The sequence below is a fragment of the Hylobates moloch genome, unplaced genomic scaffold, assembly GCF_009828535.3.
Source record: "Hylobates moloch isolate HMO894 unplaced genomic scaffold, HMol_V3 SCAFFOLD_1, whole genome shotgun sequence".
Taxonomy (NCBI): domain Eukaryota; kingdom Metazoa; phylum Chordata; class Mammalia; order Primates; family Hylobatidae; genus Hylobates; species Hylobates moloch.
Window position 1 is genome coordinate 7,047,806 of NW_026652276.1, and position 21,628 is coordinate 7,069,433.

Genomic DNA, 21,628 nt, shown 5'->3' on the forward strand with positions numbered 1-21,628 from the left:
CAGCCAGGGAGTCAGGTTCTGGAGGAACTGGAGGTTCTGGAGGAAGATGGCAGCTCCCAGTAGAACCACGTGATTGGAAGGAGTTTCCCAAAGGGGCAGACAAATGGATGGTGCCTGCTAGGAGCAGAGCTGGAAGTGGTAGCTGATACAGCCAAGATCCTCCCTTCACCTAGGAGTGCATGTGGGTGTTTAGAGGCCCAGTACCGTACTCTGAAGTCCTCAGCAATCCTTTAAGAATGTGATCCTGGTTCATGCCTGGTGGTCATTTAGATGAATTTGATGAGATTTGCTCACAGGCGACCTAGAAGCCAGTACTGTGTCTACAGGGAGTAGACAGTCAATAGAAGTGGGTTAGATAAGACTGGGGTGATCTCAAGCTGTGTCAGGGCCCACCATGCTGATGCGGATCTTCCCCATTGTTATCTCATAGGAATCGCCCCCAAATTAAGGTTTAATCATTTATGCATTTGAAAAAAAAAACTCATTTAGAATTTTACAAAAGATATTGTATTAGAATTCTCCAGGGAAACAGAACCAATAAGATCACATAAAATTCACCATTGCAGAGACTACAAATGCATTTCTGTAAAATGGAACATTGCTACACCGTTTAAGTCTTAAAGATAATGCTTTCCTTGCCTTGTTTGGATTAGTTCGATGGTAATTCAGATGGTTTTGGCCATCATGTGAAACTGTGTTTGCTGTATTTTGCACACATGCATCAAGCCTTATTATTAAAAGACAGAGCTGAGATGTAAAGATTGCAGTTTGCACAATACAAAATACTGGTTTTTATTTTTTTTAAAGTTGTGTTCCTTTACATAAATAATTTTTAAAAGTTCTTCTTAAGAACACTATTATTGCAGAAAGAAAGATAGCATCCTCTATACTTAAGAGTGAAAACATTTCCTCAGTGTCAATATTTACTATCATGTCTACTATTAAATTTCAGAAACTTCCCCTTTATAACAGAAAAATGAACTGAGAAAAAAAGGCAAAAAAAAAGGAAAAAAAAAACTAAATCAACTTTCTCCTTTAGTTTTCTAAGATTTATAGGTGGTTAATTTTAGGGCAAAACTACATTTGAGCACTTACCACTAAAGTAATATGACAAAAGGTCTTAATGTTTCATGTTGGGATGTAACATGATTATAACACTGGAATGGTGTTGGATTTAGTCACCATTCAGCCATCCACCTTTCTATGAATCCATTCTTCCACACATCTTTCCTTCAAATATTCATTGAGGACCTAGTAGATTCCAGGCACTATCCTAACTTCTGGGCATGTGACATGAATAAGAGATTCCCTACCTTCAGAAGGCTTCTCTTCTGTTAAGTGATGAAAAGACACAAAATAATTATTCTGTGAATGGTAAGTACTGCAGTGGACATGTGGAGATGTTACTTTGGGAGCACATTGGGAAGGACGTAATCATAGCTACCTTCACCTGAGTGAGCACTCATTAGGTGAAGGGGTCTACACAGATTATCTCATTTCATCCTCTCAACAGCCCAGTGATGCAGGCACTGTTATCCTCCTCTTTGTTTTACAGGGGAGGCCACTGGGACACAGAGGGTTGGAATATCTTACCTAAGATCTGACCGCTAGGAAGTGCAGGAGCCTCCTCTCGGGTCCTACATTCCATCTGAGGACTGGATCCTGCTGGAAGAAGGAAGGAGATTTATCCAGGGAGGGTGTGCAGGTAGGAGGCTGTCGTGATTCATCATGGGAAGTCGATAAAGGGTGAATAAGGGCAGTGGGAGGGGCCAAGGACAGCAGTGGGGATGGTCAGAGGAGCCAGCACATCAGACTAGATGAGTGACTGGCTGTAGGGCGTGAGGGGAGGAGGGAGGCCAGTAGAGTGCCCTTGTTTCCAGCTGGGGGGTGCCATCAAAGCGGGCACTGTTCACGCAATCAGGAAGGAGTGCAGCAGGTGGAGGAGGCTGAGTGGGAAGCAAGTGGGTTCAGCTATAAAATAAACCTTATCCGGTTGATGACCATGCATTCTGAAGTCCCTGCACACTTTGAAATCTCTGAGAAGAGGTCCTGCCGAGTCCTTCTGCAGCTGCTCTCAAGCTAGGAATGGTGGGGCTGCTCCTGATTGCAGCTTGTCCCCCAGCCCTGGGCGGGGGGCTGTGAATACCCTTCGGGTCCTCTTCAGGCTTCCCAGGAGCAGGGCAGGAAGGCTGGCACAACTACGGATGCCCTGGAAAAGCCAGCCCACAGCCAGGGCGCCTATGAGACAGCAGGAATCTGTCAGGGTTCAGAGGAATTGGGGATCCCGGAGTGGCGACGGGGAGGCCCAGGAGGAGGGGCTGGGGAAGGGACAGCTTCTTGAAGTCACATCCACTAGGAGCCAAGCCCCAGGTCCTGAATTTCATCCAGATAGACACTCAGGAGATTGGGAATTTGTCTTTGTGTCAAAGATGCTTACCGGATTCACCTGCCAAATGTTGACTTTATGCCGATTTACATATCCTATGTTAATTAGGTTTCTTAATAATGATGTTTCCTAGAGTGTTTGCAAGATACTGTGTCAGGGGAAAAATATTTTCTTGTTCCATAAAAGGTACTCCTAAACTCAGCACCTGGTGAATCAAGGGGGGATCATCACAAACATGTTAACAGGAGACCTTCTGAGCAGGAACCACAGCAGGGTAATGCAATCGTGCAAATCCTGTAAATACATTCAATTCAACCAAACCTCCTTAAATGGCTTCCAGCCCACATTTCCTAAAGGCTGTAACTTACTCTTAAGATTACAAAGATCTGGCTGGGTGCGGTGGCTCACACTTGTAATCCCAGCACTTCGGGAGGCTGAGGCAGGCGGATCACTTGAGGTCAGGAGTTGGAGACCAGCCTGGCCAACATGGTAAAACCCCATCTCTACTAAAAATACAAAAATTAGCTGGGTGTGGTGGCATGTGCCTGCGATCCCAGCTACTCAGGAGGCTGAGGCAGGAGAATTACTTGAACCTGGGAGGTGGAGGTTGCAGTGAGCCAAGATAGTGCCACTGCACTCCAGCCTGGACGACAGAGTGAGACTCCGTCTGAAAAAAAAAAAATTACAAAGATCTTTTCAATCAAATGAATTGTTATGGTTTGAATTGGGTGCCTCCAAAGGTGTCAAAGTCTAGCCCCCAGTGCCCAAGAATGTGGCCTTATTTGGAAATAAGGTCTTTGCAGATAATCAAGTTAAGATGAAGTTGTTAGAGTTGGTTCTAATCCAACATGACTGTCCTTACAGAAAGATGAAATTTGAACATAGAGACAGGCAGGCATAGAAGACTGAAGACACAAGGAGGAGAGGGCCTTCTGTAAGCCAAGAGGTGCCTCGGCAGACCCTCCCTCCCAGCCCTCAGAATGAATGAATCACCCTGTTGACACCTTGATCATGGACTTCCGGCTCCTAAAACTGTGAGAAAACAAATGCCTGTTGCTTAAGCTGAGCAATCTGTGGTGCTTTGATATAGCAATGCTGGCAAACTCATACATGAGTTATCTCAAAGTTTGCGTTTCTAAACTGCATCATTCCCACATCTGTGCTGGAAAACTATAGTGGCTGCAGGACTGGGACTGTGTATACATGAGAGAGCATGCCGGAGTTTACAGTCAGGCCAAGAGAAGATATCTCTGCTGCACAAAACTGAAAGGCATGGTGAGACGAGAAAAGCAGCACCCTGGTCACACTCCTCTGTGCTATGGCCATGCAACCTGGCACACTTACTTCCTGGAGCCTGAGGTCTTGTGGGGTTCCCTCCAGGCTGAGCCTGCTAACGACTTCCTTCGAGGGCCGAGCATCAGAGTCACTGCAGTGCTTGTGGAAATTGTGGTTTCTATGGCCCCACCAGCCCAACACAATCAGACCTGGAGTGTGGGGCTGCAGATGTGCATTTCCACAAACACTCTTCAGGGATTGGACGTGCCCCATGGGAACTGGACGAGCAAGGCTTAACTTTGCTTCTGTCAAATTACAACACAAAGGGAGTGAGCTCTAAGGAGGGCTACTACCTGCTTCAGGCCACTTCCAGAACCCTAGGACTCTGTTAATTTATTTAATCACTAGTCTGGTATTTTAAAAAAAAGTCATGATTTCTTTTCTCGCCAATAAAAACACCGCTATTCTCTATGCATGCCTAAATTCTTTTCAGAGCCAATTAACATAATTTATTTAATACGAATCAAGATGACAGTGAAGTAAATCAAATCTTGATTTGGTAACAGAGCTGCATTTCTCTGGGCAAGAGTAAGCTGAAGTAATTAACCAGTACCTTAAAGCTGACGATCATATTGCAAGAAGCAAAGAGAAATTGTTAATTTTTTTTTTGAGAGTCTTGCTCTGTCGCCCAGACTAGAGTGCAGTGGTGAGATCTTAGCTCACTGCAGCCTCTGCCTCCTGGGTTCAAGTGATCCTCCTGCCTCAGTCTCTCAAATAGCTGGGACTACAGGTGTCTGCCATAATGCCTGGCTAATTTTTTTGTATTTTTAGTAGAGACGGGGTTTCACCATGTTGGTCTGGCTGCTCTTGAACTCCTGACCCCAAATGATCCACCTGCCTCAGCCTCCCAAAGTGTTAGGATTACATTTGTGAGCCACTGTGCCTGGCCAGAAATTGTTAAAAATTTAATAATGAATATATATTTTGGATAAAAATAAGGAAAAGATTGGGTAAAGATGATAAAGACCAAAATAGAAATTGTATACTCCCAAGCACAGTGTAGGATGAAGGAGACAGGAATCTGGAGTCAAAAATTCAGGTTTGCATTGCAATTCCACCCTATGTGCAAATCAATCTGAGTCTGTTTTATCATTTATAAAAATGATAATAGGAATAAGGAGAGAATGTGATAATGTGCAGCAGAATACTGCTCTCAGAGAAGTCTGTATTGGATTTCAGTTTCTTTTATTATTAAAAAGAAGAACCAACTCTTACAAGGGTACTACATGTTTTGGGAAACTACTAAGAGTGGTCCTTCATTAAAAGCAGGTATGGTATGTATTGACAATCTTTCAAAAGTGAGTAATCACTTGCTGACACCTCAACCTTTATTGCTCGAGATGAGGTCTGTGGACCATCCCACTGACAGTACCCAGGAGCTGGTAGAGATGCAGAATCTCTGGCTTCATGCCAGACCCACTGGCCTGGAACCTGAATTTAACAAGATTCCCAGGCGTATCACATGCACATTAAAGCTGGAAAATACTACCCTGGCCTGCTGGACTGGGGAGAGATTCAGGAGAGGTTTTTGGCTTACAGAAACATAAAAGTGTCCCTACTAATGCTTATATATATGTGAGGTATGATATGATATAATATAATACAATATAATATAGCATAACATAATATCATTTACCAATTCAAGAATTTCAAATTTGGTTAGACACTCTTTTAAAAAGCAAGTAGAGGATTCTTGGAAGCCGGCAGTGCAGTCGCCACATCGTTTTTAGATCTTCCTAAATCCCACATGAAAACAGACAGAATATCTGCATAGCCAAACAAAAATAATGAGCAACATTTACAAAAGAGCTAGATGACAAGATATTTTCATAACCTCTGAAATTTAGTTGGTGGGGACACATTACCAGTAGCTACAAGACCTGTGTGTTATCAGCTTCTTGGGAGATAAATTGGAATGAAGAATCAGGGTGTCAGACCTTGGAAAAGGAGAGCCCACAAAATAACCAACAGCTATTCACTGGAAAGCATGGTAGGCCAACCAGAGAAGAGAAAATTAAAGTAGGGTATTTTCCCTGCTGTGATTGTAGAGAAATGCTCAGAGCCCTTGGTAAGGTCTGAAAGGCTGTTTGCATCTGATCTTTGGGAACACTTGACGCTGGCCAGCCGGAACTTTCTAGCTGGATAGGACCCCACTGTGAGGAGCAACTGCTGGAGCAGAATCTTGTGGACATGGAGGTGAAGAGAACGATTATTTAGATAAAAACAGGGCAAGAAAACACAGCCAGAAAATCTCAGAAAGCTAACCTCTCTATATATAATTTAACATAAATAACACAATGTATACAAACATATTTAACACTACGTGAAAACAATTCTAAAAATGCAGGTTAATTGAATTCACACAAAGATGAGCAACCAAAAAACATCAAGATTAAATTCCATGCTAAGTTACTATAGTAACTTATGAAAAGAAGAGCAGAATAACATCCTTATATACTAGGAAAAGGTGTTTAAAATAAACAGATCAAAACTGCAACATCTTTTCAAAAGGAATTAAAAGACATTAAGAATAATATGCAAGATATACATGAGAAAAACTCAGAATGTGGTGACAGAACTCAAGATTTATTGACTTAAGAGTTAGAAATAAGAAAGATAATCATTTCATCAGAAAGATTAAACAGGCAAAGAGGATCCAAAATATGGGTAATAGGAGCCTCTGAGAAAGACCATCAAAACCTAGCACTAAAAGTGAAACTGCAAAGAAAATTTCTTGAAATTGAAAAATATGTACTTGAAATTATGTATTGAAGGAACTCACTGTGCTTCTGACAGGATCAATGCAGAACAACTAACACCAAAACACTCTAATGTCATTGTTGGACTTTAAAGAAAAAGAAGGAAACAACATTTGGGGCCAGCAGGAAAAAGGAGCCCTTGACTTATAAAGGAAAGTACATTCCATTATCATTAGACTCTTTCACTGTATTGCTTTGTGCCAGAAGAAAATGGAGTAACATATTTAATACACTCAAGAAAAGAAATAAAAAGACAAGGTTTTAATCCAATAAAACTGTCAAGTGTAAGAGGACACAATAAACTGTTATCAACATGAAAACCTTCTGAGAATACTGTTCTCATGAGACCCTCCTCAGAAAGCTACTAAAAAATGATTTTCAACAACCCAAATGACCAGAGAGTCATAAGGACTGTTGGTGAGCACTAACTACATAAGAACTTGCAGGACTAGGGCTACATGAAGGTTAACAGGGAGAGAGATGACATGTGCTGGCTGTGTGGATGGACAACTAATATACATTACAACGACTACAAAATAGGGGGAACGTTGTTTGCTGTTATTGGTCTTTAAAATGGTAGTGCTGGTGTTAATATTCTGAGACTGTTGTGTGTGTGATAAGGGATAAAGCAAATGAATAATTGTGGAATACTCTGATTCTATCATCTCTTGTTTTTTTTTGAGAGTGTGGATTCTTGGTATGGATGACAGGATATACAGGTATAATATAGAAGAGATTAAGTACAAACCCTTTAGTTCTGAATTTGAATTTAAAATGTCGGTATAAACCGAAGGGATATTTTTTATGTGTATGTGCACATACACCTACACCTGCTCATCCACACACACACACCAAACACACACACACACGCACACACACACACACTCCAGTTGTGAGGTATACTACTGGTCTAAAGGCCTAGATTCTTCATTAGATATATTGTAAGGAAGAGGAAGAATGGCAGGGAAATCAGTTGATTAAGAGACTTAAAATTCAGAGCAAGTTTTTTTAAAATGGGTAAGGCAGCTGGGTGTGGTGGCTCACACCTGTAAGCCTAGCACTTTGGGAGGCCAAGACAGGCAGATTGCTTGAGCTCAAGAGTTCGAGACCAGCCTAGGCAAGATGGCAAAACCCCGTCTCTACAAAAAAAAAAAATACAAAAATTAGCCAGGCATGGTGGCACACACCTGTAGTCTCAGCTACTTGGGGGCAGAGGCAGGAGGATTGCTTCAGCCCAGAAGGTCAAGGCTGCAGTGAGCCTTGATTGTGCCACTGCACTCTAGTCTGGGTGACAGAGATCTTGTCTCAAGAAAAAAAAATGAGTGAGACTACAATTGTTGTGTCTAAAGATGCACATCTTGATGGTGAAACTATAAAGAAATGCAAGAGAACTTTTACTGAAGAAGCTGGGATAATGGTTACTTCTGTTGGGGGAGAGGGGCTATGTGGGGATGGTATGGGGACCATGGGGGTCTTCTGGGTTGGCTGCAAGGTTTATAAGGCTCATTGTATAATAATTCATGGAATCACACATTTCTTTAGTGTGGATTCCTCTTTCCATGATTCCTCTATTTATTTTACAGTGAAGGGTAAAAAGACAAGCAGAAAGAAATAAACAACAGCACCAAATGCTCTCTGAGATGGTTAATCCCACTGACACTTACGTCTGTGTTGATTGCTCTGGCAAGGCAGGTGCGTGGTGTTGGTACAAACAGTCCTGAGACCAGCATTTTCCTTTTCCCTGAGCCTTTGCTGGTTGAGTGGCCTTGGGCCTCTCCGAGCGTCAGTTTTATCACAGGTAAAGTACGCATAACAATACTAATGCATATCACAGGGGTGCAGAGAGGCTCAAGTGAGAAAATGAATTGCAAGTTCTTTCTAAACTGCAAAACCCTCTAAAAACATTCCTTCTCATTATTGCTGAAAGATTGAGGACAGTGAGTTCCCCATAGCCATCATTTTCCTGCCTTATTGCTTGTGTTGGCATATTCCCCTCTCCTGACCTCTTGTGAATATCTGATGTATGGGACAGGTATATTACCGCTTTTAGGAAAGGCCAGCTGAACAGATATGCAATTATGAGGCCCTGCCTAGTTGCAAGCTTTAAGGGAGTAAAAGTTATGGAAACTTTCATCAAGTACTTAGTTCATTAGTGGAAAAAAAATATTTCCCTGCTCTTAGAGAAGTTATATTCTAGTAGGGCAGAAAGATGAAAAAGCAACAAATAAGGAAAGTATGTAGAATGTTTGAAGGTGGTAAGGATGAAAAGTTGATCAGTGTTAAGGGGGCTGGCAATAGACTCTTTATATCGGCTGGACCATTGACCCAATTGAAAAGGTGCATTTGAACAAAGACCTGGAGAGGTGAGGGAGGGAGCTGGGTGGCTATCTCAGGGAAGGGCATTCCAGGCAGAGCCAGCAGCCAGTGCAAAGGTACTGAGACAGGAGTGTGCCTGGCAGCTCAAAGGGAGATCAGGGAGGCCAGTGTGGCTGGAGGGAAGAGAGCATGGGGGGATAGGAGGAGATGGGGAAGAAGGAGGGAGGTGGATCATGGAGGGCGTGTGGGGTCATTGAAAAGACTTAAGGCTTAATTTTTCTTTAAGGGAAATAAGGAGCTGGGGAGGATGAGGAATGGAGGAGGGATATAATGAGATTTAATGATTATTATTTTTTGAGACGGAGTCTCACTCTGTTGCCCAGGCTGGAGTGCAGTGGCGTGATCTCAGCTCACTGCAACCTTCACCTCCTGGGTTCAAGCCATTCTCCTGCCTCAGCCTCCCGGGTAGCTGGGACTACAGGTGCGTGCCACCACGCCCTGCTAATTTTTTGTATTTTTAGTAGAGACAGGGTTTCACCATGTTAGCAAGGAAGACCTTGATCTCCTGACCTCGTGATCCACCTGCCTCAGCCTCCCAAAGTGCTGGGATTACAAGCGTGAGCCACCACGCCCAGCCAAGATTTAATTTTTAAAGGATCCCCCAGATGCTGTGTTGAGAGCTCTGTAGGGCACCAGGATAGAAGCAGGGAGACACATTATAAGACTTATACAGGAACTCCAGCAAGAGATGAAGGTGACTTGGATAAGAAGGACAGGCGCTCAGGTGGGGTGGTTGTCTGGGCTCCCCCTTAACTCCTGTGTGTGGGAAAGACATCTGGGATTCGGGGGTCTTGGCCACAAGTTATTACCTCCCCAGTGAGGGTGTGATTGTAGCCTGAATTCTTTTGCTTTCTTTTTTTTTTTTTTTTTTTTCAGGGAGGGACACAGGGTCTTGCTGTGTTGCCCAGGCTGGTCTCAAACTCCTGGCCTCAAGTGAGCCTTCCTCCCCAGCCTCCCAAGTCGCTGGAACAAAAGGCACAAACCACCGCATCCAGCTTTCCACCTAGATTCTCCTCTCCTCGGGCTGTAGTCTTCTTGGTTGGTCACTCCTGAGTGTCAGTATTGGATTTGATTTCTGGTATGCACTAGAGAGCATCACGTCAGTCGGGGGTTTCTGCAGGGGACTGGCTCCCTGAATTGTCCCCTCACCCCTCAAAGCTACAGACGTTCCTTCTCTCTGAACAGCTCTTATCTTTCCCACTCGCTCTCCCTCACCTTCTCTCTCCCTTCCTAGGTTTCCCTTGTGTAGTCAGACGTGACTGGTGCTTTTTGGAGGCCTTTCTGTCTGGTTAATTTGCAAATTCCAGACTTCATAGACACATACGCACACACGTGTGCATACATGATAAATTCCTGTGCTGTCTTGCACCTCTAATTGTTATAAGCCCTGGTGCAATTCCTAGCTAATTAGAAAAGATCTTGATTATAGCCACATACATTATTATTATTATACTCTAAGGCTTCCCAACTGTAAGTTAGTCCAATGTAAAAATTCTAATACTTGTGGATTTACTTTCCATTTTTATGTCTAGCTCGTTTAAGTCCCAAGACCCATCTAGCCCGGCCATGGGGCTGCCTGGCTGTCTCCTGTCGCCTGGCTGTGGCTCCCACCTCAGCTCCCTTGCTGGCCTGTTATTCCTCACATTCTTCTACATTCTCACCAACTCTCAAGAGAATAGATCATGTTTCTTTTTGAGTGAACACTGACATTTGGTGCTTAGGTTTCACTATGTTACTTTAATTTCCTGCTAACTCAGTAATGCAACATTTGAAGAATTATGTGTTTGCTCACATTTAGATAAAGAAAGTATGATCTTTAAACATATGACTCAAGTCAGTGGGTGGAGAAGGTGTTTGGAGAGTTTCAGGACTAGGATTTAGTTTTTAAAAATCTTAAGTCTTTACATTTTGATTTTATTTATTTATTTTAATATGTCTGAGATTCATATGGCACAAAATTCCGAATGGCAAAAGGGTGTAAAGTGAAGATGACATCTCCGTCCCAACTGTGCCCATCCACCCAGCTGATTTCCCAGGGGCAACCACCAGCATCAGCTTCCTGTGCCCCTTCCAGGGAGAGGATGCACACATAAGCAGGTGCACAATGTCACGGCTCTTGTAGGTCTGCCCAAGGTGAGGGTTGCCGGCAGGAGAATAGGGTCTGGAGGCAGGGAACCTAAGGCCAATTCACGCTGACTTCCTAAAACTAAATCAAAAGGAAAACAACAACTTTCCACACCTAAGTAACAAAAGGATGGGAGGCTAGTCCCTTCGCAAACCCCTTCCCCTTTTCCATCTGTGTAGCAGATGGAAAATTGAAAGTATGTCCGATTGGTTGCTTTCTGCAACCAATTAGACATTTGCATAGGGGAGTGTAACTTTGTAACTTCAGCCTCTGATTGGTTGCTTTCCACAGCCAATCAGACTGATTGCAGGTCACTACTTTACATAGAGTGTACACCAAGTAACCAATGGGAGACCTCTAGAGGGTATTTAAACCCCAGAAAATTCTGTATCGGGGCTCTTCAGCCCCTCTACCGCGGCGCAGTGTTAGACTGTAGAGTGTACTTTGGTTTTCAATAAATCTCTGCTTTTGTTGCTTCATTCTTTCCTTACTTTGTGCATTTTGTCCAATTCTTTGATGCCAAGAACCTGGACACCTTCAACTGGTAACAGTTGGGCATTTATTTGATGTCGAAGGAACACATAATTCATAAAATGAAGGGGAAAAACCTAGAAGACACAGGGTCAGTTCCGTGAGCAACATGACAAAATTGCATTGACATTTATTTTATTCAGAACATTGTTTTTAAAATTTGTCATCTTAGTAATTGTTTACAAAACAGTGTAACAGGCTGAATAAAAGCCTTAGTATCCTAAACATCTTTTCATTCTCCAAATGATTTGGGAGAAGTAATAATGGATCCAAATAACAAAATGAGAATAAAAGCAGCTGTATGTGCCAGGAACTCTACCAGTGAGGCTGCATTGGAGCCTCGTAACAAATCTTCTAAGGCCATTTGTATTTACCCTGCCTTCTAGACGAGAGGCTGACCTGGGCCACAGGAAGGCACTTGTCCCTGGTCTCACAGCTGAGAAATGGGTGAGCTGGGCATGGAGTTCAGACAGACTGACCCTAGTCTCCTCTTTCCACCACAGCATGCTGCCTAGGAAGTGCTAGGAATTCACTTGTAATGGAGAATTTTAGGAGCATAACCAGTATTTGGGAAGTCACGCCATATGAAGGTTATTTTCCTTTAAAGCAAGAAGACCTATTGCGACTGAGGCCTATGGCAGAAGAAAGCATATCAGTTTCAGGCAAGGGGCATTTTGCAAAGTGAGAGGCGTGGGTGGTTTTATTCTCAGAGATTATTTCCATTTCTCCTAAGTTTTTCACTTCCTCTTCTCATTTCTTTCTATAGCAGCACATCTCAAAATCAGCCTTAGGTATTTGGAAAGTCAAATTTTATCCTCAACTCTCTTATGAATGTGTTTGTTGATATTGGGAAATCTGGTCATGATAATAATTAAATGCAGGTACGAAGGAAAACTGCAAGGTCACGTAGTTCTAAAATGGCAGAGAGGTTTTTCCTGATGGGTTAGCTCCAAGCAATTGGTAGTGGCTGCGCTGAGAATAAGCTGCAGGCATGATGGCTCATTACCCCTTAACACTTCAGTTTTCTTCATGCAAGGAATTTTCTGCATGTGGGGCTCAGCTCTCAAAATCAGGAAATTAACACTGATACATAACACCATCAAATCCTCCAGACCCCATCTAACTGTCCCCACAGAGTCCTCCGTAGGCCAGGATGCAAGTCAGGATCACGCATTGCACCTGGTAGGTCTGCCTCTTCAGTCTCCATCCAATTCCTTGTCTTTTCCTAATCTTGACATTCTTGAAGCATCCAGGCCTGTTACTTTGTACATCCCCAACTTGTGCTTGTCTGATGTTTTCTCATAATTTAATTCAGGTGGTGCATTTTTGGCAGGAATCTCACAGAACTGAGACTCTGTCTGTCTCAGTGTTTTCTATCAGGAGGCAGGTGGATGCTGGCAGTGTGTGCCATTACTAGGCATACTAACTTCTTTTATCACCTGGTCTAGATGATGTTGGTCAGGCTTCTCTGCTGTTCAATAAACTGATTAAGTGTGATGAGCTTATTGGTTAATAAGTAGTAAGTAGCATGCAGGGAGATACTTTGAGACTATACAAATATTCTAATTCCTTATCAGACTTGCCCCTCCAGAATTTTCATCTGCTGATAGCTTTTGCTTGAATTAATTATGACTGTGTTGGTTGCTAAACTGTGATTTTTCTAATCCCATAATTTCTTTTAGCTTTAATAGTTGGCATTCTACTGCTAGGAAGAGCTTCTCCCTAACTTTTACTAATTAATTAGTAATTAATCATGACTGATTCAATTAATTTTACTCACAACACTGTTTTTTTAAATTTTATCTTAGTAACAGTTTATAAGACAGTATAACAGACTGATTAAACCTTAGCACCTTGAAGATCTTTGCATGCCCGAAAGATTTGAGAGAAGTAATAATATATCCAAATAACAAAAAGAGAATAAAAGCAGTTATAATTTACTGAGCACTTACTATGTGCCAATGCACTCTTACTATGTGCATTATATGGCACACCTCTGCCAAATTCATGTGCTGAAATTTAATCAGCAATGTGATGGTAATAGGTGGGGGTGGCGTGATCTTGGCTCACCACTACCTGCACCTCCTGGGTTCAAGCGATTCTCCTGCCTCAGCCTCCTGAGTAGCTGTGACTACAGGCACATGCTACCATGCCTGGCTAATTTTTGTATTTTTGGTAGAGACGGGGTTTTACCATGCCAGCCAGCCTGGTCTCGAACTCCTGACCTTGTGACTGCCCGCCTCAGCCTTCCAAAGTGCTGGGATTACAGGCGTGGGCCACCGTGCCCAGACGGAAGTCTTGATTTGGACTTCCTATTCTCTAGGACTACAGGAAATACATTTCTGTTCTTGATAAATTACTCAGTCTCAGGTATTTTTATTATAGCAGCACAAATGGACTAAGATACTCTTATCTCTAGTAATACTTTTCTAAGGTTGATTTATCTGTTATTAATTACATACCGTAGTTTAATTTTTGTTTAACGTTGTCCTGGTATATTTTTTTCAACCTTTTACTTTCAATATCTTTGTTGACATATAATTTGGTGTGCCTCTTGCAAACAGAGGTAGCTGGATTTAAAAAAAATCTAGTCTGATTTAAAAATGTAATTTGACATTTTTAAACCTGTAGTATCATATTCCCTTCAAAAATTGTAGTTATTAATATATTTGGATTTATTTCTACCATATCTATTTGTGCTTTCTATTATCCTTACTTTTCTGTGTTTCCCTCTCCTTTCTCCCTTTCTTTGGATTTATTATTGAGTAGTTTTCCTATTTCATTTCCCGCCTCTGCTAATTTGTTAGTTATATACCTTATTTCCCTTCACAAGGTATTGGGAAGACGTGAATTCTTGCAGGACATTATTTCACTGAATATATATGTCTAATTTTTTTCCCAGACTATTAGTGCATTTTCAATGATATTTTATTCAAGATTTGCTTGTTTTAGCAGGGGAATGGGGAGTCCCCGGATCATTCAGTCATACATCAGAAATAAATGCCTATATATCTTTTTTTATTTTTTGTCAAGGTGGTAAGCACTGTGATGGCAAGGACTGTGTCAATTCCATTTAGCTTTCTGTTTTCAGTGCCTAGCACACAATTCTTTGTCATTCGACATAATTCCAGCACAGTCTGGACTTTCACCTCTCTGTATCTCTTGATGTCAGGGGGGAAACCTCTGGTTATATCCATCTTCTGGCTGACACACACATGCCTGTCCTTTGCTCCCTCCTCATGACTGGATTGTTGATGAGCCAAGGACCCAGCCTCCTACTATTCTGGGTGAAGTCAGGCATTAAACTCTCTCTGTTGCTTAAGATCCTCTGATGAGGAGAAGCAGTTCTTGGGAAATCACTTTGTCCTCCATTTAAGGGACAGCTTCCTAACTGATATGGTTTTGCTGTGTCCTCACCCAAATCTCATCTTGAATTGTAGTCCCCATAATCCCCATGTGTCGTGTGAGGGACCCAGTGGGGGTTTTTCCTATGCTGTTCTCGTGGTTCTTGTGATAGTGAATAAGTGTCATGAGATCTGATGGTTTTATAAAGGGCAGTTCCCCTGCACATGCTGTCTTGCCTGCTGCCATGTAAGACGTGCCTGTGCTCCCCCTTCACCTTCTGCCATAATTGTGAGGCCTCCCCAGCCATGTGGAACTGTGAGTCCATTAAATCTCTTTTTCTTTATAAATTACCCAGTCTTGAGTATTTCTTCATAGCAGTATGAAAATGGACTAATACACTGACTAATGAATCCATTAGGTGACTCTATCCCAACCCTTGTTTAAATACCACATTTTCTGCCACCATTCATACACTATGGGTGTCCCTTGACTCTAGTTTTGCTGGCCACAATTACATGTAAGTTATCTCAGGAAACACAGTGTGCAAAGGAACAATCACAGGAGGGAGTGAGAAAGAAAGTGAGAAAATTCAAGATTATGGGTGAGAGAGAGCAAAGCAGAATGGCAAAAAATAAAAAATAAAGAAAAAATAATTGCAACCATATGGCAACAATTACTAAGGATTTAATATATACCAGGCTCTGTTCTAGAAAAAAGAGCCAGAGCAAGAAGCAGGTGCAATTCATGAAGAAGTCATAAACATCCCTGGAATAAATTGGAAATATGGCACAGTTAATTAATTCAGGTTTCCCTATGCAAGTCTTTACACCGGTGAAGAAAAGAGTGTAGATAAGATGCTATTCCTGCAGAAGCAGATGTCACCTTCCTAAAGAAAACAAAACAAAACATGGAGAAATAGTTTCTCTTTGGCCTAGCTCTGTCTCTGCTGAGAACTTTGCACAATAACAGGCTTGCCTTTCACTGGATTCCAACAAACAGAAATTTGTTGGAAGGGGGCTGATGTGGTCTCTGGAAATCCTGGAGCCAAAAGACAAATGGTGTCATCGTGTTTCATAGGAATGAGTCATTTTTAAAACTTAAAACATTTGAGATTCCTCTTAAAAGATGAGACCTGTTGTTGAGATGCTTAAAGAAGTGGTAGTCGGTTCGTGAGAAATCAGGTGAATATGGCAGATGAAGCCAGACTTCGTAGCCCAGTTCATTCAACTTTTGAGGCCTTGGTTGTGCGATGTGTGGTAGGGCATTGTTGTGAAGAATTGGCCATTTCTGTTGACCAATGCCAGCTGTAAGTGTTAAAGTTTTTGGTGCATCCATCAATTTGCTGAGCATACTTCTCAGATGTCATGATTTTGCCAGAATTCAGAAAGCTATAGTGGATCAGATCGTCAGCAGATCACCGGTGACCATGACCATTTTTTGGTGCAAGTTTTGTTTTGGGAAGTGCTTTGGAGCTTCTTGGTCCAACCACTGAGCTGGTCATCACTGGTTGTCCTATAAAATCTACTTTTCATCACATGTCACCATCTGATCAAGATATGGTTCGTTGTTGTTGCCTAGAATAAGAGAAGATGACACTTCAAAACGATGTTTGTTTTCATTTTCACTCAGCTCATGAGGCACCCACTTACTGAGCTTTTTAACCTTTCCAATTGGCTTCAAATGCCAAAGGACTGTAGACAGGTCGATGTTGAATTATTTAGCAACTTCTGGTGTAGTTGTAAGAGGATCAGCTTCAATAATTTCTCTCAATTGGTCATTGTCAACTTCTGATGTCCAGTCACTGTGCTCCTCATCTTCAAGGCTCTTGTCTCCTTTGCAAAACTCCTTGAAGCACCACTGCACTGTTCGTTCTTTAGCAGTCCCTGGGCCAAATACGTTGTTGATGTTGTGAGTTGTCTCCACTGCTTTGTGACCCATTTTGAACTTGGATAAGAAAATCGCTAGAATTTGCTTTTTGTCTAACATCATTTCCATAGTCTAGAACACAAAAATAAACAGCAAGTAATAAGTCATTAGCAAAAAGACATAAAGCAAGAAATGCCCATTAACACGATGTATAACATAACCTCATTTTAAAAGAATGTATTCCAATATCAAGTGGCAAATTCCAACAGTTCAAAAACCACACTTACTTTTGCACTCACCTAACTCTTAAAAGATGAGACATAATTTTAAAAATTATAAAAGAAAATAGAAATGAGAAAAAGAACTATAAGAAAATTGGGATATTTTTGTGTGGCCAACATTAAAGGTAAGAAGAAAAGCATTTCTGAGTCTATTTGGAAGAAGACCTCTTAGGTACGTAAAAGCACCTCTACTCTTAATAAGTGTGACTAATGCACCTCAGTTATGAGTGACGGGAAAACTGTCAAATGCAAAACAATTTTGAAGAGTTAAAATGTAATGTTATATCTAATGTGAAACAAATATCTAGTTTAGAATATAAAGAGATATAAATGTTTTATTTGTCAAAAATCAGTTTTTGTTTATTCTACTCGGCACACAGAGCTCCTGTTTTTTTTTTGCACCACTTGCTGAACAACCAGACCCATCCTCCTGGAGCCTGGTGCTCTCCTGGGTAAGGACTAGCAATGATATGATGTGGATCTGAGGTCGTTGGTCCTGGCACCATATATCACTATGTGGGTGTCTTCCAGCAGGGGAACATGGAAATCCAGGCAACGATCAGGAAAACAGGACCATCCCAAGCTTTGTGGTCCTCACCAGCATGGAACAATTGATTGGACGATCAGTGATAGTGCAATGAATCAAACTGTGGTTGAAGCCTACTAAACCATCTCATCACTAAGGATCTGTTTGGATATTTGGGTGGGGCTTACACGGTGGTGGTGGTGGTGGCATGTGGCAGTAATCCCAGTTAGAGTACATGTGAGGGAATGAAACCTTCCATCCCAAGAAGGTGTCTTTTACGTTTCTGAAAAACGTGGAGAAGATTGCAGAAGCTACCTCTGAGAGGATTGTTACTATTTTGTCGTCACGGGTCTTCTTATTTCATCTCTTAATTGGAAACATGAACAGTCTCACTGTGCCCAGAATCATCAGTGAGGCAATGGCCACTGCCTCTGTTCGTGGCTTAGACAAGAAGGTTGATGTTAAAAGAGTTATATTGGCCGGGCGCGGTGGCTCACGCCTGTAATCCCAGCACTTTGGGAGGCCGAGACAGGCGGATCACGAGGTCAGGAGATCGAGACTCATCCTGGCTAACACCGTGAAACCCCGTCTCTACTAAAAATACAAAAAATTAGCCGGGTGCGGTGGTGGGCGCCTGTAGTCCCAGCTACTCGGGAGGCTGAGGCAGGAGAATGGCGTGAACCTGGGAGGCAGAGCTTGCAGTGAGCCGAGATTGTGCCACTGCACTCCAGCCTGGGTGACAGAGCAAGACTCTGTCTCAAAAAAAAAAAAAAAAAAAGAGTTATATTGATCTTCGAAGTTGGAAGTGGCATTTTGATGTATCTATTCTCCCTTCTGAAGATGGTATCTTTTATGTCAAGTCTTCATCTAAACAAATCCACTTGAGTTAAAGAAGACTTTGACAACTGAATGGTCAATGATTTCATTGCCAAACTCAAGTGTGAAAAAACCAAAAGAGATTTCTGTTACCTCCACACTTACTGCAAGCATCTCACCATGAATATGATTAAGCCCCCCTGCCCTATAAAGCAACTGATTCTCCATATCCATCCTCAACTTGAAGAACTGAATGGTCTCTTGTCTACTTGCCCCTGGTGCCTGGGCCCTTCAAAACAGCAAACTCATAAAGTCACAGATTATTTATTTGTATATTTCATTTTATTTTATTTTTTTGAGATGGAGTCTTGCTCTGTCGCCCAGGCTGGAGTGCAGTGGTTTGATCTTGTCTCACTGCAACCTCTGCCTCCCAGGTTCAAGCATTTCTCCTGTCTCAGCCTCCTGAGTAGCTGGGACTACAGGTGCATGCCAAGACACCCAACTAATTTTTGTATTTTTAGTAGAGACAGGGTTTCACCATATTGGTCAGGCTGGTCTCGAACTCCTGACCTCAGGCGACCCACCTGCCTCGGCCTCCCGAAGTGCTGGGATTACAGGCATGATCCACCACGCCCAGGAGGTCACAGATTTATAACATCGCCCTAGTGGGGCACTCTGTCATATGTCAAAGAATAAGAAACCTACATGGGACTTCTCAATGATAGGATGAGACTGTCACTTAGATAAGGCTGTCTGGACCACATTTTAGTCTGGCACAGATATAGCAATGTTTAGGATTTTTTTTTTTTCCTCAAGGATCTTTGGAATAGAAGTCTCTGTTGGAATTGTTTCTGTTCTGATCTGCTGGGCCACTAAGCAGTGCAGACTTTATTGCTTCTCAGACAACCGGCATCATACACTTACTCAGGTTTATGAAAATGAGAGAGCAATCAATGACCAATGACAACCTGCCTGAGGGTCCACAGCATTCTTCAAGTTGATCTAAACTATGACACTGAGGCCTGTGGGAAGCCCCGTGTGTCAGCAGAGCAGAGCACAGGCAAAGAGAAAAAGTTTATGATTGTTAAAGACAAAGGATGTCTTTGAGAAAGGAAGATATTGAGTTCATAGAGCAAGAAGATGAGAGGCACAGGCGGAAGAGGAGAAGCACAGAGGGAAGCTGTCTTTCAACCATTCACTGAACTCCTGTGCTCTCAATCAGAAGGCCATTGTGGAAGAGGAGAAACTTCAAGACAAGTACAATGCAATCATCAACTGGCTGGACAAGAGTCAGTCTACTGAGAACAAGAGTTTCTGAAAAGAAGAAACCAGAGAATGTCTTGCCAAGCCACCATCCTAAGTCTGTCCTGAGGGCAGAAGCCACACCAAGAAGTAGTCCTGGCAGTTCCTGAGGGGCTGAGCTCCCTGTGCTGGTTCTGTATCCACCACCAAGACCAGTAAATGCACGTTCTACCCAACCGGTCAAACATAGGAAGAGAGAATTCAGACCCAAGTCCCTACAGTGGCACTATCTTAGCTGTGATACAAATTCTTGAGCATTCCAATACTTGATTATGCATATAGTTATTTTTATAAGTGAACACTTTCCTACAATTTACCTTTTTACAGACCTGTTCAAACAGGTCTGTAAAAAAGTAAAAAAATGCTACTCATGTCCTAGAGAATAAATATCCACTTAAAATTGACATTAGAAAAGGAAGAGAATAAGTCACTTTTCATCTCCTGAATAAGCATTAACAAAAACTCCAAGAGTGTTCATCAGCTTGAAGGTCCCTCCAGTTATTAACCTACCTGAAGTAGACACAAAACTTTCATCCCTAGGAGCTAAAGCTAAGGACAAGTTACATAACTCTCATTGCTAGACACCATTTCTTCAGAAGGCTGACTTTTTTGGGGTGTTAAATTCAGAGAGGAATTTATCTTGTGGATCCTTCTGAAGGGAACATTAAGCAAATTAATGACTAATGTTTTGTGAAGTTTTACAGAAAATTCAGAAATGATTTTCATGGAGATGGTTCTTAAAGGAATCTGAGAAAATCTGACGAATCTCAGACACAAGGAGGCTCCTGTCACTTTACTTCAAATTCGAAAATATTCCTTGAGGAGCTACAAGATGCCAGGCACTATCACAGGTCCTAAGACACAGCAGTATGTGACATACATGTTCAACTTTGTATGATGATGTCTCAGGATTTACATTAAATTAGCAAAACAAATCAATGACAAAGCTATTCACTGAGGAGAAAGTAAGCTAGACTTGGGTAGGAAATTCTCTAGGGCATAATTTTCTTGTTGTTGATTTTAATTTTGTGGTTTGTTCTTTATTTTTATGTAATTGAAGATTTAACAATTTTTGGCCTATGCATGGTGATTTCCATTGTGATTTTCTATTGTTATTTTAAATGTTTATCAAAGTAATATGTGTCTATAGTTTAAAGCATCTAGAGGTCCTTGGTCCTAGGAGGCTTATGATGAAAACAATAATCCCCTGTTTCTCACTTCCTCATCCCCATTTCCACTCCCAAAAGGTAATCAATTTCAGTTGTTTGTTTTTTCTGATCTTTCCTTTTCTCAATAACAATGATGTGCCACTATTTGTTGATTTAGAATTGTTGGCATTATCTGAATGCCGCCCTCCATGAAAGATCCAAAAGCATCCCCCAGCTTTCTCAGCACCAGCCTCCTCCTGCCTCCCTGCACCACAGCCTCTTAAAGTGTAATGTTATAATTGAGTCAGATTGGCATTCTGCATTTATATATTCTTGGATATATTTTGGCAATATTTACATGAGTCATAGCTGAAAAACACTGTCTTCCTATGCTATCATGTTCTTTCTTATGCAACTTTTTGTTTTTCCTGGAGTTCGCAACTACCTTTTTCTGTTGTCTTTGTACTTGTCACTATCTAATCCTCAAATTTGACCAGAACCCCTTACATCCCTTGCTGATCATCCCCCAGGTCCTTGTTTTTCTTGGCAGGTTCTTTCAGCTTCTGTCCTCTAGCATTATCCTGCACTGCTTATTTTTCTTGTCTAATTGCTGCCCAGTTGTCAAGTTGGGATCTTCCTTCACCATCACCTGGGAATACATTCTCCCTTCTCCTACATTGGACTTCTGCTTTCCAGAGCCCTTCTCATCTTTTGTGGCTTACTCTTTTGTCTTGGAGGCAGACATTCCATACTAGTTTCCTAATAAAGAGCCCTGGGAATATTTTTTTCTTTAAAAGGGAGAACTTGTATGCCTGAAAATGTCTTTATTCTA